Source organism: Pristiophorus japonicus, chromosome 3 (assembly GCF_044704955.1).
Source record: "Pristiophorus japonicus isolate sPriJap1 chromosome 3, sPriJap1.hap1, whole genome shotgun sequence".
In the NCBI taxonomy this organism is placed as follows: Eukaryota; Metazoa; Chordata; class Chondrichthyes; family Pristiophoridae; genus Pristiophorus; species Pristiophorus japonicus.
In genome coordinates this window covers 273,579,544-273,600,178 of record NC_091979.1, presented here as the reverse complement: position 1 = coordinate 273,600,178, position 20,635 = coordinate 273,579,544, and the positions used below count along the sequence as shown (strand labels likewise).

At 45.9% G+C, this 20,635-nt stretch overlaps 1 protein-coding gene across 1 annotated transcript in view; it reads left to right on the top strand.

The window, feature by feature from the left end:
* Window positions 1-527: 527 nt before the first annotated feature.
* chst15 (carbohydrate (N-acetylgalactosamine 4-sulfate 6-O) sulfotransferase 15) overlaps window positions 528-20,635 on the top strand; it is a 90,462-nt gene continuing 70,354 nt past the window's right edge. Inside the window, exon 1 of the mRNA XM_070876718.1 lies at window positions 528-920. The gene's annotated coding sequence lies outside the window, so the exon portion shown is untranslated. The remainder of the gene's footprint in view (window positions 921-20,635) is intronic.

Below are 20,635 nucleotides of genomic sequence, written 5' to 3'. Positions count from 1 at the left end.
GGGTTGTGTCTGGGAGCACTGGGAGCTGTGGGATTGTGTCTGGGAGCGCTGTGAGCTGTCTGTCTGCTGTGGGGTTGTGTCTGGGAACACTGTGACCTGTCTGTCTGCTGTGGGGTTGTGTCTGGGAACACTGTGACCTGTCTGTCTGCTGTGGGGTTGTGTTTGGAAGCACTGGGAGCTGTCTGTCTGCTGTGGGGTTATGTCTGGGAGCACTGGGATTGTGTCTGGGAGCACTGGGAGCTGTGGGGTTGTATCTGGGAGCACTGTGACCTGTCTGTCTGCTGTGGGATTGTGTCTGGGAACACTGTGACCTGTCTGTCTACTGTGGGATTGTGTCTGGGAGCACTGTGAGCTGTGGGGTTGTGTCTGGGAGCACTGTGAGCTGTCTGTTGTGGGGTTGTGTCTGGGAGCAGTGGGAGTGTGTCTGGGAGCACTGTGACCTGTCTGTCTGCTGTGGGGTTGTGTCTGGGAGCACTGTGACCTGTCTGTCTGCTGTGGGGTTGTGTTTGGGAGCACTGTGAGGCGGCTGTCTGCTGCTACGCTGGAGGTAGGTGGAGGAGGGGGCTGTGTTGCTGCTGTATTTGGTGGCTGGACTGCTGAGCCTGTGACTGGAGATCGGCGAGCCGGGCTTTGCCGGGGGAAAAAGCGAGTGCCGCTGCACAGTGAGGTGGAGGAGTCGCCGGATACCGGAGCTCACCGCCTCTCATTCAGGAGCAGAGGAACAACCCCCACCCGCCACGGGAAGTTTAGACAGAAAAAGCCAGAAGGCAACGATAAAAAGAAAGAGGGGACAGAAATACAGGGAAATGAACTCTCCTCTGCCCTTATGCAGCGATGTGGAAAGCTCCTGAGACGAGGACTTCACCGGGAGAGGGACATTATTGAGAAGGTGAAGGAACGGTTCTCAAAAAACCAAAAGGGTGAGTGAGTGTGGCACCGCGGATGCGGCGACTTGGATCGAGTTATTGAATGAAGTTGTTAAACGGGCAGCTCCGGGGCTGAGGAAAGTGCCGGGAACAAGGCTGGGTTTTGTTTGAAGCGCTCTGTGAATGACCGGGCTCCACACCTTCCTCATCGCTTCTCTCGGCCATCCCGCCTGACAGACAACCAGCCCGGGACTGAGCCTGGTCCCCCGGTCACTGAGCCCCCGGGACTGAGCCTGGTCCCCGGTCACTGAGCCCCGGCCCCCGGGACTGAACCCGGTCCACAAACCCCCGGGACTGAGCCTGGTCCCCGGTCACTGAGCCCCCGGGACTGAGCCTGGTCCCCGGTCACTGAGCCCCCGGGACTGAGCCTGGTCCCCGCTCACTGAGCCCCCGGGACTGAGCCTGGTCCCCGGTCACTGAGCCCCGGCCCCCGGGACTGAACCCGGTCCACAAACCCCCGGGACTGAGCCTGGTCCCCGGTCACTGAGCCCCCGGGACTGAGCCTGGTCCCCGGGACTGAACCCGGTCCACAAACCCCCGGGACTGAGCCTGGTCCCCCGGTCACTGAGCCCCCGGGACTGAGCCTGGTCCCCCGGTCACTGAGCCCCCGGGACTGAGCCTGGTCCCCCGGTCACTGAGCCCCCGGGACTGAGCCTGGTCCCTGGTCACTGAGCCCCGGCCCCCGGGACTGAACCCGGTCCACAAACCCCCGGGACTGAGCCTGGTCCCTGGTCACTGAGCCCCCGGGACTGAGCCTGGTCCCTGGGCCCCGGGACTGAACCCGGTCCACAAACCCCCGGGACTGAGCCTGGTCCCCGGGACTGAGCCTGGTCCCCGGTCACTGAGCCCCCGGGACTGAGCCTGGTCCCCGGTCACTGAGCCCCCGGGACTGAACCCGGTCCACAAACCCCCGGGACTGAGCCTGGTCCCCGGTCACTGAGCCCCCGGGACTGAGCCTGGTCCCCGGTCACTGAGCCCCCGGGACTGAGCCTGGTCCCCGGTCACTGAACCCCCGGGATTGAGCCTGGTCCCCGGTCACTTAACCCCAGCCCCCGGGACTAAGCCCGGTCCCCGGTCACTGAGCCCCCGGGACTGAGCCTGGTCCCCGGTCCACAAACCCCCGGGACTGAGCCTGGTCCCCGGTCACTGAGCCCCCGGGACTGAGCCTGGTCCCCGGTCCACAAACCCCCGGGACTGAGCCTGGTCCCCGGTCACTGAACCCCCGGGATTGAGCCTGGTCCCCGGTCACTTAACCCCAGCCCCCGGGACTAAGCCCGGTCCCCGGTCCCCAAACCCCCGGGACTGAGCCTGGTCCCCGGTCACTTAACCCCGGCCCCCGGGACTGAGCCCGGTCCCCGGTCCCCAAACCCCCGGGACTGAGCCTGGTCCCCGGTCACTTAACCCCGGCCCCCGGGACTGAGCCCGGTCCCCGGTCACTGAACCCCCGGGATTGAGCCTGAGCCCCGGTCACTGAGCCCCCGGGACTGAGCTTGAGCCCCGGTCACTGAACCCCCAATCCCCGGTCACTGAGTCCCCGGGACTGAACCCGGTCCACAAACCCCCGGGACTGAGCCTGGTCCCCGGTCACTGAGCCCCCGGGATTGAGCTTGAGCACCGGTCACTGAACCCCCAATCCCCGGTCACTGAGCCCCCGGGGTCTGGGGTCCCGGGACTGAGCTCGGTCACTAAGCCCCGGGGTCTGAGCCCCCGGTCCCCGAGTCCCCGGTCACTGAGCCCCCCCATTCCCCTGAGCCCCCAGGACTGAGCCCGGCCCCCGGTCCCCGAGCTCTCCCCGTACAACCCCTCGCAGACTAGACTTCCTCACACCACGGCTCATTACTTCAAACGCTTTTAATTCACCGTGAGAGGGATACCAAAAATAAAGTTTCATCCGTATTCATGCTTCCAAAAGAATGATCCGGTAAAGCTGTGCAGGGACATTACATAAAGGGACTGGCCCGTTATAGCCAGAGTCAGGGCGTGCCCAGGTGTTGGGAATGGGGAGGAGGCAGTAACCAGGGGGAGGTGGGTGGGGAGAAGGGGCAGTAACCAGGGGGAGGTGGGTGGGGAGAAGGGGCAGTAACCAGGGGGAGGTGGGTGGGGAGAAGGGGCAGTAACCAGGGGGAGGTGGGTGGGGAGAAGGGGCAGTAACCAGGGGGAGGTGGGTGGGGAGAAGGGGCAGTAACCAGGGGGAGGTGGGTGGGGAGAAGGGGCAGTAACCAGGGGGAGGTGGGTGGGGAGAAGGGGCAGTAACCAGGGGGAGGTGGGTGGGGAGAAGGGGCAGTAACCAGGGGGAGGTGGGTGGGGAGAAGGGGCAGTAACCAGGGGGAGGTGGGTGGGGAGAAGGGGCAGTAACCAGGGGGAGGTGGGTGGGGAGAAGGGGCAGTAACCAGGGGGAGGTGGGTGGGGAGAAGGGACAGTAACCATGGGGAGGGGGGGAGAAGGGGCAGTAACCATGGGGAGGGGGGAGAGAAGGGGCAGTAACCATGGGGAGGGGGGAGAGAAGGGGCAGTAACCATGGGGAGGGGGGGAGAAGGGGCAGTAACCATGGGGGGGGAGAAGGGGCAGTAACCATGGGGAGGGGGGGGAGAAGGGGCAGTAACCATGGGGAGGGGGGGAGAAGGGGCAGTAACCATGGGGAGGGGGGAGAGAAGGGGCAGTAACCATGGGGAGGGGGGGGAGAAGGGGCAGTAACCATGGGGAGGGGGGGGAGAAGGGGCAGTAACCATGGGGAGGGGGTTGTGGAGTGGGGAGAAGGGGCAGTAACCATGGGGAGGGGGTCGTTTCCCTGCCTCCCCCCTTATCATCACAGATGGTCAAAAGTTGTCCTTTGGCCCCTTCAAGCAGTTTTTTTACTTTGATGTAACTTGAGAGCTATTTTTCCAGCTCTGGCTGGAAGCAACTAGCCATTATATTAAAATGTGATCGTTTGCTGGAAATGAATGTCTGCCTGTTTGTGGATCACAAGGCTGTGATAGAAGCCGCTGAAGCAAAAGTGTCTTGCAACTGTTTCATAAATGTAGCAATTAGATTCCCTCCCCAACCTCATTAATTTTTAACAAAAGACTTAAAATGATTTTTTGGGGTAAAATTTTCATCAGAGACTTTTACTTATCATCTCAGTGTGTCTACTTTTAGTGTTCATCAAGGTGTTGGTCAAAAGTTGTCAAGAAACCATAATGTTAACCATTACAACTAGAACTTTGCTACCTTTTTTCAGTTTGTTCGTTTAAAGTGGAACAAGTGCGAATGAGAGTTGCCCGCTATTTTAATTATGTTCATCTTAGGTCCTGTTACATTGCTGTATAATAATTTTGTTTTAAAAGTTATAGAATTGGAAATTCAGTCGTGCCTCAATTGGGGCGGTGACTCGGGCGGAGAGGTCAATTTTGCGCCGACAAATGGTTTGCGTCTGTCACCGCAAAATTCATCAGCTGGGCCCGGAGTTTGGAGCGGGGCACTAAAGGAGGTGTTGCATGCATCTTTTAGGGCACTATGCCGGATGAACAAGGGAAAATGCCGAGCTAAACGGCCGGCCTCGGAGTGTCATATCAGAGGCCGGAGGGGGAGGGGGTGGGTGGGGCAGAACCTGAAAAAACCCACCAAAGACATTCCCAATTCATAGCTCACGCCACCGCAACATAAATCTCAAAATAAAAAAAAAACAATCGCACTTACCTGAGGTCAGCATTAATTACCTCACTGCAGCCGCTACAGCTTGGAACGCCTGCTTTCACGGAGCGCTAAGGGTCGGGCAGCAACCAAAAATCGAGCCGGTATCGCAACCAGAGTCGTTGCTCACTGGTTCGCCTCTCCCGGGCAGTAATGCTCCACGCCCCGTCGATACCGGCACCGAATGTCTCTGTGGGGCACTAGAAGCTGGCCGCCTGGGCGCAAGTGCTTTCCGCCGCCACTGCCGCCCCTCCGGGGCACTAAGAGGGGCGGCAGCAGACCGAATTTCCACCCCATGATCTTTTAAAGACACTTATCATTGGCATGCATTACATAACTGTTATGCATTAAATAAATGTTATGCATTGCTATTTTTCCGTTCCACAGAACTTTTCTTGTAAATGGTCCTATCCAGATGATGTTCACTTTCCCATTCAATTCTCCATGTATGTGTTCCTCTTCCAAAGCATGTCCTTCCAATTGTGCCCTCTCTTATATTACTGTACATGTGCAATCTATAACATAAAGTGGATAATTACATGTAATGCAAAGTAGACATCATTTGTTAATTAAAATATGATAGATACTAGATGTATCAATAATATTTCATAGAGATATATCTAGGTACGTTATTTTTAAGAAGCATTGTAAATTAACCTGTTTTTTAAAATATCAAATTAATGTTCTATTGGAAGTGAAACTATCCTCTATTATTATAATCCAAAATATCAAAGACAATAAAATAATTACTAATGTAACTTCAGCCCTGATCATTTGGTTCATACATGGAAGACACTTATGATTGGCATACATTATATAATTGTAATGCACTTAAATAATGCTATTAGATAAACTATTCTTGCTCCTACTCTGAAAACAACAAAAACTGTGAACTAAATATGGAATAAATTTAAGAAATTTTTGTATGTTATACCGAATAACACACTTTGGACTGTACCCCAGGGTAGTAACAGATTGCTAAGACAACTGAGAAATGCAATGCCATTTTAGCCATCTGATAATCCTGTAGCATGAAACAGTCTGTGTTATCCTGTGTATAAGTATTACAACCCAGTAAAATGAGGTGAATTTTTAGTCTGAGGGGAAAATGATTCCTCATCATATCAGAGACTGTTTTATTTTCTAGTGAGACACCTGATCCAACAACATTTTCTTGAAAGTAAATCATTTTCTTGTCCATTTTGCACAGTCAAACAGTAGCAGTCAGAGGCTGTGTAGGCAGCAAAATATATTAACTATTCTTAAGTGCAGTTTGCGCTCCTCAAGATAAGGGATGTCAGTGCTGGCAATAGAACAGTTGAAATTTTGGGCACCCAGTATCTGCATCAATCGAGCAACAAGTAGAAAGTCTCCCCAACATGCAGTGAAGTAAATTATATAAATGAGGGAATGTGAACTATTAACTTGCTCCTAATTTTGTTTGCTACACTTGTACAAAAACTGAATAAATAACGTGAGATATTGAGAATTGTATCAGTTAGTTGCTTTTAACCAAGATTAATATTTTAAAAATTGAGTTTATTCCTTTTTAAATAATGATGCTTTTTTCCCTAAATGCAAATGATCAGCACGTTAATCACAGTATTGTAGGTTCTAGTCTTGAAAGCAGTTAGATCTTCAACCTATCTGTCGCATGGAATATGTGGTGAACTTTAATCATTCTACATCATTATCCAACTCACCCCTTCCACTGATGAAACTCTTACCCATGCTTTGTCATCTCCTGACTTGACTATTTTAATGTCTTTCTGGCCTCCCCTTCTTGATTCTCTATAAACTCCAACTTGTCCAACCCCTGCTGTGCTTGCCCTGCCTTGCACTAAGACCTGCTCACCCACTAGCTCAGCATTCCACAATACATTAAATTCAAAATCTTGTCATTGTTTATAAATCTCTCCAGAGCCTTGCCTAGGAATACCAACCTTCCCGGATTGTTCTGGAGTTTCCCGGAATTAATCTCTTAGACACTCCTGCGAGCAACCAAGAGAAAAATCATAGAGGTTTATACTTCTCCTATCTTGCTCTGGCCGGACTCTCAGCAAACATCAGCATGCCCAGGATTCATTGCAGGTCTGGCACATGTGTGCTCTAACTGGTATAAAACACGATGGATGGAGCAGTTTCTGGGACGCAAAGTATTGTGGATATTGTAACTACTATTATTGACTAATGGCCGCAAGGATTGATGTGTAAGGTGACCAATGGCAGGAGCATGGGGGCAGGGTGGTATGATCATGCCTCCTGAAATACGGTCCAACAGAGTTGGTACTGCTAGGCTTGTCTTGCCCCACACTCTGCAATCTCCTTCAACTCTATATCCCCTTCTGAATGCTCTTCTTCTCTGGCTCTGGACATTTGTGCCTCTTCCACCCCCACCCCCTCCAATTGGTGGCAGAGCCTTGAGCCAACTTAGTAACAGTCCTACTCTCTGAAACTTCCTCCCTCAAGCACTCCATCACTCGCTCCTCCTATATAAGCCTTCAACAATGCTTTTAGCCACCCGTATAATTCTCTCCCTTCTTGACTCGGCATTCATTTTCCCCACAACTATTTAGAACATTTTTTAATGTTAAAGGTGCTGTATAAATCTTTGTTCTGGTTGAGAATTAACGGGAGCCTAACCCCTTTTTGTCCCCGCAGATGTAACCTCTACTGTTTACCTGGTGCAGCACATGCTTAAGCTCTGTGGAGCTACATTCTTACTATTCCCACAGAGGGTTTATATAAGTGGGAAAGTAATAGAGTGCAAAGTCTCTTGCTGAGGGAATATATATGACCATCAAAAATGTTTGAAATCTCAAAGGAGCCCATTTTTGCTTAAGGAGCTAGCATTTTCCGTTTGTATTTCAGTCACAATGCATTAATTTTGTAATAACTTTGCTGACGAGGCCATACTTTGATTCAATTGAACGACCAATATCTGTATATATCCGTATTTTGTTCAATTTTGGTCTCCTAATCTGAGGAAGGACGTTCTTGCTATTGAGGGAGTGCAGCGAAGGTTCACCAGACTGATTCCTGGGATGCCCGGACTGACATTTGAGGAGAGACTGTATCAACTGGGCCTTTATACATTGGAGTTTAGAAGGATGAGAGGGGACCTCATAGAAACATACAAGATTCTGACGGGACGGGACAGGTTAGATGCGGGTAGATTGTTCCCGATGTTGGGAAAGTCCAGAACCAGGGGACACAGTCTTAAGATAAGGGGTAGGACATTTAGGACTGAGATGAGGAGAAACTTCTTCACTCAGAGAGTTGTTAACCTGTAGAATTCCCTGCCGCAGAGAGTTGTTGATGCCAGTTCATTGGATATATTCAAGAGGGAGTTAGATATGGCCCTTATGGCTAAAGGGATCAAGGGGCATGGAGAGAAAGCAGGAAAGGGGTACTGAGGGAATGATCAGCCATGATCTTATCGAATGGTGGTGCAGGCTCGAAGGGCCGAATGGCCTACTCCTGCACCTATTTTCTGTGTTTCTATATTTCTAAAAGGCATTTTGGGGAAGTGAGAAAAGCTGGGGTGATTTTGTTGCAATAAAGTTGCATGCAAATGAGGCAGTGATGGGTTTTAGTATAAAAGCAAAATGCTGCAGATGCTGGAAATCTGAAATAAGAACAGAAAATGCTGGACATACTCAGCAGGTCAGGCAGCATCAGTGGAGAGAAAAACAGAGTTAAAGTTCCAGGTCGATGACCTTTTGTCAGAACTTTACGGGTAATCGTATGATTTATGTCACTGTATAATCAAACAACAAACGTTTGCTACATTTTTCACAAAAGCAGAGTCCTTTAACAATTGTGTGCATAATATTTCCCCAGAGTTTTCTCTCTTGAAATCTGCACCTACACCTCCCTCCTCCCCCAACCCAACCCCCCCCCCCCCCCCCACCCCCGGCCTCCCACAGAATCATAGAATGGGTACAGCATGGAAGAAGGCCATTTGGCCTGTCAAGCTGATGCTGGCTTTCTGCAAGAGCACCTCAGCTAGTCCCACTCGCTTGCCATTTTCATCGCTTCATGGAGCTATTTGCAACACCTTGTCCTCCAGTTGGCAGCTGGGAATATTTGGATTGTGCACTTTATCATAGGGATCGTTAATGATGTACTATGGCTTTCAAAAGTTGGAAATCCAGCCAGGGAGGTCAGTTATCACAGTGCACTCATTCTGAAATCCAATATCTTATTCCTGCATAGTACTCCATCTAGTAACCTTGTCTAGAACTGATAAAAATCACCCAACTGGTGCTGGCAGATTGGAGAGACGGGCAGTCTGGAAATTGAGCCATCGATTTTTTTTCATAGGAAATAAAAAGAAAGGCTTGCATTTATATAGCGCCTTTCACCAAACGTCCCAAAGCACTTTACAGCCAATTAAGTACATTTTGAAGTATAGTCACTGTTTTAGGAAACGCAGCAACCAGCAGGCTCCCACAAACAGCAACATGATAATGACCAGATAATTTATTTTGGTGATGTTGATTGAGGGATAAGTATTGGCTCGGACACCGGGGATAAATTCCCTGCTCTTCAAAATAGTGCCATAGGATCTTTTACGTCCACCTGAGAGGGCAGACAGGTCCTCGGTTTAACATCTGAAAGGTGGCACCTCCGACAGCCCAGCATTCTCTCGGGACTGCACTGGAGTGTCAGCCTAGATTTTTGTGCTCAAGTCTTTGGAGTGGAACTTGAACCCACAAATAGCATTCTGCTATGATTCATATTGTTAATAATGGCAATCCATGGAAGAGTAATTCAATATTGAGCTATGCTATTGTTTCATCTATAATACAGAAACTCTTAAATGTACATTATTACCATATTTAAGCACTGTACTTTACACAGTTAAAGTCATAACACACAAGTCCAGATAAAGCTGAAATGATCTGGGACAAGTCCAGCGGTCTTAATTGGAGCTGAATCTGCGGCTGCTTTTTATGGCATTTTTTCCTGTTTTGGAAGAAATGCACAGTATACGGTGAATAAAGTTCACATTGAAAGAACTATTGAAAATGTAGTCGGGTAGACTCCAGTAATGGCTATAATTTAAGGCTGGATGCCCCCAGCCTGCGAGCACTATCGGAGCAGGCCAGCAAGTGGAAGGAGCAGCTTGGTGGCCTGGTCCAGCAGTCTGAGCAGCCCCCGGCCTGCGAGCACCATCGGAGCAGGCCAGCGAGTGGAAGGAGCAGCGTGGCGGCCTGGTCCAGCAGTCTGAGCAGCCCCCGGCCTGCGAGCACCATCGGAGCAGGCCAGCGAGTGGAAGGAGCAGCATGGCGGCCTGGTCCAGCAGTCTGAGCAGCCCCCGGCCTGCGAGCACCATCGGAGCAGGCCAGCGAGTGGAAGGAGCAGCGTGGCGGCCTACGACTCTAGGGAGCTGGAGCAGGAGAGCAACGACAGTGAAGAGGGATGTCACCAAGATCCAGGTCGGTGAGTGGGCAAGTACTGCAGGAGCGGCGAGGGAGCGGCGAGAGATTGTAGAGGGACGTGATCAGGGCCCAGGAGAGGCACAAGTTCGGGGCCCAGAAGAGGTGAGGGCCCAGGGGCAGCACGGGCCAGCCCACACTGCGATATGTGTGCGCGTGCAAGGTCCGTGCAGCAGAGCTGGTCTCCAGTCGTCTTGGTTAATCCTTGCCACTGGACCAAGACCTAGCTCTGTCAAGCCCGTGTGGTGGCTGGTGTGCAACGGTCACCACACGTTAAAAAAACAATCCAAGCACAGGCATCTTCCACCCTTCAAGATTTAGTTCGGACCTGGAATTTTAGGTGCTTCATTGAGACACCTGTGAACTTTTTGACGTGGAAGTAAGTCATCCTCGATTTGAGGGACTGCCTATGATGATGATAGTTTAATATAAATAATTTTCTCCACATATATACATTTAACCCTTTTCAAACTTACAATTTACACGCTGTTACAAATCTTCGGGTGGACAAGAGTTTAACATGCTTTGCTTTATGGAAGTACATCTCCAACCAAGCTTTTTTTTAAGCTTGCTATTTTAACTCGCAGTTTGCACTTCTCCCTTCTTGGTTACCGTTCCATGGGTGTCAGTTGCCATCTGATATACTTCCCAAGTGGCCATTATTCATGTGAGGTTATACCTATCAGGCAAAGATGAACAGCTGAGTCTTTTTTCTCTTGAAAAGAGAAGGCTGAGAGGTGACCTAACAGAAGTCTTTAAAATTATGAAAGGTTTTGAAAGAGTAGACACAGTATTTCCACTTGAGTGAAGAGCAAAATAAATATTAATTAAGTATAAGTTAATGAACTAATTTTGAACTAGTGCTAGAAAATCACCTGCCTATAATGTCACTATTGTATTGTGATGATTCGTGCAGAATTTCCTGCCACAGAAGTGTAAATACATCACAAAATCATAGAATTGAGCTGCAAAATCTCACCCCCATTTCAGGTTCACTGCACCAGTCAAGTGTGATCAACCCACGCAAGATGGTGGTCTGCTGGTGGCACTGGCTCCAGTATAGGAGCTGAAGCTGACACCGTTCCTGGAATCTAATGCATGCTCTGACTACTGAGACCAGTAGATGTGAATGGGCCAGAAATTCTGGGACATCACTCTGCTGCTGGAAGGGTGGGACTTGTAGCTGTCAGTCTGCTGCAACCTTGAGGTAATCTCAAGTCTCATTTACATGGTGGTGGGAGGGGGTGCCTGCATCATTTCCATCATAACAGGCCAAGATTTATACCAAGCCAAGCTGTATCTTATTGTTGCGATTCATGGGAAGCTGAAGAAAGCCTAAAAAATAATCTTCAAAAAAGAAATCCTGACCACACCAACTTGTATTTATATGGCTCCTTTAACATAGTAAAACGTCCCAAGGCGCTTCACAGGAGTGTAACATTTTGACACTGAGCCACATGATTTGGTGCGAGTTAGGACACAGGCTGCCAAGTTTTGGATGACCTCAACGTTACGTAGGGTAGAATGTGGGAGGCCAGCCAGGTGTGCGTTGGAATAGTCAAGTCTAGAGGTAACAAAGGCTGTGTTAGTTGTCTCTTTCTCAGTGTTAATCAATTGTTCTATCAATTTCTTGCCGATTTTGAATATTTGACCAATTACATTTCCAAGATTTCCAGAATTTTTTTTGCCTTAGCTTTAATGACAAAAAATAGAATGCAATCAGTTTTTAGTCCACTCTGACACATTCTTACATTCATCTCTTCCCTTTTAGGTCTTGCTACACCATTCATTATACCAGTTGTCATAGTACAGGAGGGCAACCTGTGGCCGGGCGTTTACTAGCATTTCTTTTTGTAACTGTGGAAGATTCATGAGAGTAGCCTAGAGTGACTGCCCTTGTTATTCCTCCCTGCCTGTACAAAAGTCGCAGGCATCTACTGCGCCACTCCCCAGTGGCAGAGCTGAGATTGGGAACTCGCCACATGGAGAATCATGGGCATGCACTCACATCTTTTCCTCACCTACTCAGAACATTTGAACAAATAATTTGTCAAAACGTATAAAAATTAAATCATTGCATAAATGCAGAAGAATCATATTAGTAACTTGAGCCCCAAATGCTGCAGTACTGCTGCAAAAGTATAGCCACAGGGGTTAACTGTAAAGCTTTAATAACACACTGTGTTTCTTTAAAGTGGTGCATTGGACTGAAAGGGGATGGTTGTGATGTGGATGACATGGGCATAGTGATTTACTTGGTATGCTAATTAAAGACTACCACATGTGTCCCGAGAATAAATCTCGACTGAGCTACATTCAAAACCCGTGTCATTCTCGCATTGTACAGAGTCCCCATTTAAGAATAACTGGGTGTTGACTGCATATCCAGTTTCTCTATATTTAAATCTGCAGTAACAGAGGCTTACTGTCGACAGTAAGTAGATAAATGCAACACAATGTTTTCCTATTTGTATTCTGTATTTGGGTACAATAATCAGATCACTATTGTGTAACTACAAAAGAAACTTTAATGTTGTATCAAAGTGCAAAGTGATTAATGCAACGATAGGTTTGAGGAGTAAAAGCGCTGCCCTATGATGTAAATACATTCTGACCATGGTCATTTTGATAGTTTGAGTACTTAACTCAAGCTTTGGATATTCTGCTCTTTTTTTTTGTGGCTCCATCTAAAGGAAAAAAAATCAACTTTCACCACAAAAGGCATCAGGCCCAAGTTCGATGTGTTTTTTCCTTTTTGTTTTCCTTGGGTCTCCAGGATGTGGCTTTGCAGTCTGGATTGCCAGACATTTGGACAGCTCTGCTGTACAGAATCAGCTTGGTGTTGGTTGGTTTGCAAACAGACATGTACTTTTAAAGGGCAGTATCCAGGTTGGAGATTCCCATACGATAGGTGGGAGGTGGGAAGCAATGAGGTTATCGGGAGCACGGTGTCGATGACCGCTGCTTTCCATTAACAGATTAAAGGCCAGAACTTGCTGGGAGGTCACATAATCATGACTCATTAACGTCACTCGCCATTATTTGTAAAATAACCAGCAATTTATGGAGTAAAAGGAAAACGGCATGAGTTTTCGACTCTACGCAAACTGCTGTACAGTTTGAGCTGCTCCGCCGTTGGCCTCGACAAAGCCGATGAAAGTTTGTATTTGCTATTAGGCTTCCCATTGAACAATGGCTCGGATTTTGCAGTGCGTAATGATGCTGAATTGTCAGCGTTTGGGTCATGTCCCCCCTGAAACTGACCGTAACTTCAGGATTTAGCGCAGGCGCGTCTAAACGCGGAAATGCTGAAGTTGCGCTCAGTCATTCACTGCTCTGACACTGGCTGCCCTGTGCCCACCCCATAGCCGGCAATCAGTGAAATCAATAGAACTGACAAAAACCTGAGTTTTTCTGCACTAATATTGCTGTTAAACACCCCATTAAATGTTAAGCCTTGTTGGAATATGTGTAACTGTGGTTTTAACAGTGCATTGACTGCTAAATAACTGTTCGGGCCCTGAAAAACTCATTTTTTATTTATCGTGTCAAATTTTTCCATTCTGATTAAAAATTAAATAAAAAAAAAAAAAACCATAATAACATTTTTGTTGAATTCGGTAACATCTCTGTCCTGGAATTACCTACCCTCCCACCCCTCCCCGAAGATGCATCAATATTGCAGGAGTTTGAGTTCAACTGTGATCTCAATGTTTTAATCCAATTTCTCCAAGGACTGCCAACCTCTGTTTTCACAATCCCTTTCATCTCTCTCCCTATATATATTTTATTTAACATTTCATTTTTCATTGCTACTTGTCTATTTAGTTTAGTATGGATGAGCTTTTTCTAAGTACACAAGATCTACTTTTTGTCCATCAGTAGTCCATGGAGGATCAACCAGCTCGTGTAATTTGAAGCTGACATTACCAGTGTGTTACTCCAGCACATAAGATATGTATGCATCCTTCGTGACTTTTAAAATCTGTACTTTAGTGACTATAAGTTCATGAAGAATGGCTGTTAACAATCTTTTGTAGATATGGCACCACCTACTGGAGCTTATGTTTAACCCTACGTTGAATGCTCATCACCCCATACGAAACTGAAATCGGATTTCAACACAAAATGGTCTTTCAACCTGTTTGTTTCTTTCTCTTTTTTAGATTTTGAAAGGCATGTGTTCATTGGTTCCCAAGATCACCTTGTGATTTGTAAATGACTTTGTAGTTGATCATCTCAGAGCTGGCCTTTTATTTTTAGACGTTTTACTGTAATGAAAGCGATGGTACTTGTGTCAAGTTGCTGGTTTTGTTATTGCATTAACAACCGAAACCAGAATAACACGGCAGGTCTCTCTCTATCTCAACGTCTTCCGCTTCCCACATCTTCTCAACAGCAAAAGCTTCAAGATGAACAAAGAACCACAGCAGAACTGTTTCCTGTGGTGTGATTTGAGGAGGTGAAGTACAAAAAACATTGATGAATCAAGTTATGACTCTTTGCACTTGATCCACTTGACGTGTTGCTTGGCTTTTTCCAAGATGCTCTTGACTCACTGACTATAATGCATGCCAGGGTTGGCCCCCCTACCATTCCTCCCTATGGGGATGTATCTGCTCACCATCGCAATAACTTGAGTGAAGAACTATTGATGTTAATATAAGAACATAAGAAATAGGAACAGGAGTAGGCCATTTGGCCCCTCGATCCTGCTCCGCCATTCAATAAGATCATGGCTGATGTGATCATGGACTCAGCTCCCCTTCCCTGCCTGCTCCCCAATACCCTTTACTCCCTTGTCACTCAAAAATCTGTCAATCTCCACCTTAAATATATTCAATGACCCAGCCTCCACAGCTCTCTAGGGCAGAGAATTCCACAGATTTACAACCCTCAGAGAAGAAATTCCTCCTCATCTCAGTTTTAAATGGGCAGCCCCTTATTCTAAGACTATGTCCCCTAACTTTAGTTTCCCCTGTGAGTGGAAGTATCCTCTCTGCATCCACCTTGTCGAGCCTTCTCATTATCTTATATGTTTCGATATGGTCACCTCTCATTCTTCTGAACTCCAATGTGTATAGGCCCAACCTATCCTCATTAGTCAATCCCCTCATCTCTGGAATCAACTTAGTGAACCTTTTCTGAACAGTCTCCAATGCAAGTATATCCTTCCTTAAATATGAAGACCAAAACAGTATGCAGTATTCCAGGTGTGGCCTCACCAATACCCTGTAACGGTTGTTGCAGAACTTCTCTGCTTTTATACTCTATCCGCCTTGCAATAACGGCCAACATTCCATTTGCCTTCCTGATTACTTGCTGTACCTGCATACTAACTTTTTGTGTTTCATGCACAAGTACCCCCCAGGTCTCTCTACTGCAGCACTTTGCGATTTTTCTCCATTTAAATTATAATTTGCTTTTCTATTTTTTCTGCCAAAGTGGATAACCTCACATTTTCCCACATTATACTCCATCTGCCAAATTTTTGCCCACTCACTTAGTCTGTCTATATCCCATTGCAGATTTATTGTGTCCTCCTCACAATTTGCTTTCCCACCCATCTTTGTATCATCAGCAAACTTGGCTACATTACACTCGGTCCCTTCATCTAAGTCATTAATATAGATTTTAAATAGTTGAGGACCCAGCACCGATCCCTGCGGCACCTCACTAGTCACTTGCCAACCGGAAAATGACTCATATTTCCTGAGTTTCTGTTAGTTAACCAATCCTTTGTCCATGCTAATATATTACCCCCCAACCCCGTGAGCTTTTATCTTGTGCAGTAACCTTTTATGTGGCACCTTATCGAATGCCTTCTGGAAATCCAAAAACACCACATCCACTGGTCCCCCCTTATCCACCCTGCTCGTTACATCCTCAAAGAACTCCAGCAAATTTCCCTTTCATAAAACCATGCTGACTCTGATTAAATTATGCTTTTTCAAATGTCCCGCTACTGCTTCCTTAATAATGGACTCCAGCATTTTCCCAACGACAGATATTAGGCTAACTGGTCTGTAGTTTCCTGCTTTTTGTCTGCCTCCTTTTTTAAATAGGGGATGTTACATTTGCGGTTTTCCAATCTGCTGGGACTGTCCCAGAATCCACGGAATTTTGGTAGATTACAACCAATGCATCCACTATCTCTGCAGCCACTTCTCTTAAGACCCTAGGATGTAAGCCATCAGGTCCAGGGACTTGTCCACCTTTAGTCCCATTATTTTATCTAGTACTACTTCATTAGTGATAGTGATTGTATTAAGTTCTTCCCTACCTATAGCCCCTTGATTATCCATTATTGGGATATTCTTAGTGTCTTCTACCGTGAAGACCGATACAAAATATTTGTTCAAAGTCTCTGCTATTTCTCTGTTCTCTATTATTAATTCCCCAGTCTCATCCTTGCAGGGGACCAACATTTACTTTAGCCACTCTTTTCCTTTTTACGTACCTGTAGAAACTCTTACTGTTTGTTTTTATATGTCGTGCTAGTTTACTTTCATAATCTATCTTCCCTCTCTTAATCATGTTGTTAAAGTTCCTTGTTAATTTGGAAACATTGCTACTGATAATGCGTGGTAAGCAGAGGATGGGGGTAAGAAGAATAATGTTTTGTACTGTTTTTGGTTCAAAAGTACACTTTTGCTGTTTATATGTCAAGAAATGATTTCAGGTCAAACATATATTGTTGATATATTAACAGCATACAGACATTCATGGCTTTAGCTACAGGTTTAAAAAAAATGTAAAATATGCTTTCAGTTAATGGCACAGCACGTGAAAAATGACTGAATCATCCGTCCATAGAATGTTTTTAATTTTATTTAACCTTTTATTTATTTTTCCTTTTATTCTTTGTTTTTTTTTAATGTATTTCATGCCTTTGCAGGTACTTTTCCATAATGACCTGCTTCATTGCACCATTCCTGATTAATGAGAAAATAAAACAAAACATGAAAAATTAAATTCAGACCCATTTGCTTCTGCAGTCACTAATGAGCGTTGTGCTATCTAAGCAACAACTCTTATTTAAAGTTGCTGGAGAAACATTTGATTTATATTTTACAAATGTTTACAAAAATTGAATACCATGAAAAGACCCTTTTCGTCAGTTGCTCCTCAGACGAAGCTGCTTTCTTTCAGTTGCCTAGCACCTGCATTGTATTCGTCTTGCAACTCGATGTAAAAAGGTTAGACCATGAGCCATTTTGCTACCCTTTTTCAGTGTCAATTAATACATTGCTATAACCTTTCTTTCAAGGGGCCATCATAGAAGATAGTCACTAATAAATCCAGTAGGGAATTCAGGAGAAAGTTCTTTACCCGGAGAGTGGTTAGAATGTGGAACTCGCTACCACAAGGAGAAGTTGAGGCGACTAGCATAGTTGCATTTCAAGGGGAAGCTAGTTAAGCACATTGGGGAGAAAGGAATAGAAGGTTATGCTGATGGGGTTAGATGAAGAGAAAGAAGCTCGTGTGAAATATAAACACCGATATGGGCTAGATGGCCTGTTTCTGTGCTGTAAATACTTTGTAATACTTCCCTCATAACATTCAACATACTCCTAGAATTGTTTTTGTGCACACATGCATTAAAACAGTGGAGCCTTGAGATTAATAGCTTTCAACCAAAATGATTTGTTCAGCCTCCCCAAAATGAATCAGTTACTCAAATTCTCATTGAGAAATCTTAGGAACTTGTGTCATATCTCATACAAGTTTGGTCAAACACTCAGCAAACGCCCTTATTTATTCTAGAAACATCATTGTTTTGTGTTCTTTAAACTTCTAATATCAGAATTTATATTTTTCCTGGCTGGACTGGCTGGCCTCTGACTGGATAATATTTAGCTGAATTAAATGAAATGTTAGTGGCAAGTCACAGAAGGGAATAATTAGCACCGTTTCTGCCAAATTGGAAACTGGGGTAGAACAAAGGCAGGATGGATTCTGGCTTGAGTTCTGATGTTTCTGTTGGTGATGAAAAAGCAGACTTTCAGTGCCTGGTTGACAAAATCTCTGGACAGCCAATGTAAAGTCTAACAATGTCCAACAAAGCTGGACAGGAGACAGCCAGTACAAGAAGTATTCAAGATAATTGGGTTAGGAGTCTGTACCTAATGAGGATTTCTAGGTGCTGACTCAAATATTTAGGCATTTTGGGAGCCAGAAGCATAGTTAGTATGAGCTCTGCCCATAGCAAAAGGCTTCAAGCTGCCGATGTGGTCTCGGCTCCTAAAAATAACTGAACAGGGTGTAGCAGATGGATTACAGATACTTTACAAAAATTAGAGTAGATAAAAATATTTTATGCAGAGACACACTAGAAGAATATCAGCCAATAATAGGCAAAGACCAGTCATCCTAGAACGTTTATAGACAACAAGGAAAGTTTTTAAGTGACAAAAAGAGCTTGACTGAGATTTTAGCCACAGATATAACCATGGCAACATCTCAATGTACTGTTCCATCCCCCAGGTTCAAAAATAAATTGAACAATAAGTCCTGACTGCTCTGTATTACAGTGACATCACCATACTGCACATTATGAATAATTCACAACAACTGTACGGTCACTAGGACTGTAACCTGTCTCGTAATTTATTTAATCTAATTTATCATTTCAATACTCATGGTAGAATACACAGAATTTCAGCACACGTTTTCAGATTATTTACTTCACTGTACTTTTAATTTAGCCATTGTTTTCGGTTCCCGCCACAAACTCCGTTCCCTAGCCACAGACTCCAACCCTCTTCCCAACTTCTGTCTGAGGCTGAATCAGACTGTTCGCAACCTTGGGTGTCATATTTGACCCTGAAATGAGCTTCCGACCACATATCCACAGCATAACTAAGACTGCCTATTTCCACCTCTGTGACATCGCCCGTCTCCGCCCTTGCTTCACTTTATCTGCTGCTGAAGCCCTCGTCCATGCCTTTGTTGGCACCAGACTTGACTATTCCAACGTGCTTTTGGCCTCTCGCACACTACCCTACATAAACTAGAGATGATCCAAAACTCGGCTGCCCGTGTCCGAACTTGCACCAAATCCCGCTCACCCATCACCCCTTTGCTCACTGACCTACATTGGCTTCCGGTTAAGCAACACCTCGATTTCAAAATTCTCAACCTTATTTTAAAATCCCTCCATGGCCTCGCCCCTCCCTATCTCTATAATCTTCTCCACTTCCCCCTCCCCCCGAGATGTCTGCACTCCTCTAATTCTGCCCTCTTGAGCATCCCTGATTATAATCGCTCAACCATTGGTGGTTGTGCCTTCTGTTGCCTAGGCCCCAAGCTCTGGAACTCCCTGCCTAAACCTCTCCACAGCTCTACCTCTCTTTCCTCCTTCAAGATGCTCCTTAAAACCTACCTCTTTTACCAATCTTTTGGTAACCTGCAATAATTTCTAATTATGCGGCTTGGTGTCAAATTTTTTGTCTCCTAATACTCCTGTGAAGCGGCTTGGGATGTTTCACTATGTTAAAGGTACTATATAAATACAAATTGCTGTTTCAAACTTAAGTTGTGTGGGGAAATGCAGCTTTAAGGCTGTGGTATATGTAAAAGAACATACTGTCACATGTTTACCAAAGCACAACTGCTGCCATGTTAGGTAGATGTGATCCTGCAGGGTTAACCGGAGTGAATTTGTATATGTATGCACCTGGAGTTTAATGGCGGAACAGGCTTGAGGGGCTAACTGGCCTACTCCTGTTCCTATGTAAAAGTTCAGAGTGAGATATAACAATGCAGTTCCAAATATGAATAGCATACTATATAGCACTTTCAATATGTTGAACTGGAGCGATGTAACACAAGTTACTAATGTGAATCATAATGTGTACATCCCAGCAGTTTGTCTCTGTATCAAGTAAGTGCGAAATGTGATGACATTTCATATGTAAAAATGTCTTTGTCTCCCACTTTGTGGTAGATGAAACTAGCAAGACATGAGGCTTTATCACTTTATTGATGGTAGAGCCGACAATGTGAAAACTGATTGGTCTGGTGTCAGTGATGCAGTATCACTACTAGATTTTCTTTTAAATTACCTTTTTATTTGTGGATTTTACTTGATTCTTTTAAGGCATTGCCTGAGCAAAGAAATTTAACTAACTATTATTTTGATGTGTATGCTTCTTGGGTATTCCTTACGAATATTCTAATGTCAGCTGTGGCTCAGTGGGTAACACTCACGCCTCTGAGTTAGAAGGTTGTGGGTTGAAGTCCCACTCCAAAAAATCTAGGCTGACACTTCAATGCAGTGCTGAGGGAACGCTGCACGGTCAGAGATGCTGTCTTTCGGATGAGATGTTGAACCGAGGCACCATCTGCTGTCTGAAGTGACGTAAAAGATCCCATGGCACTATATCCCTGGTGTCCTGGCCAATCCCTCAATCAACATCACTGAAACAGATTATCTGGTCATTATCACATTGCTGTTTGTGGGAGCTCGCTTGTGGGCAAATTGGCTGCCGCGTTTCCAACATTACAACAGTGACTATACTTCAAAAGTACTTCATTGGCGCTTTGAGACGTCCAGGCACTATGTAAATCCAAGTCTTCCTTTCTAATATG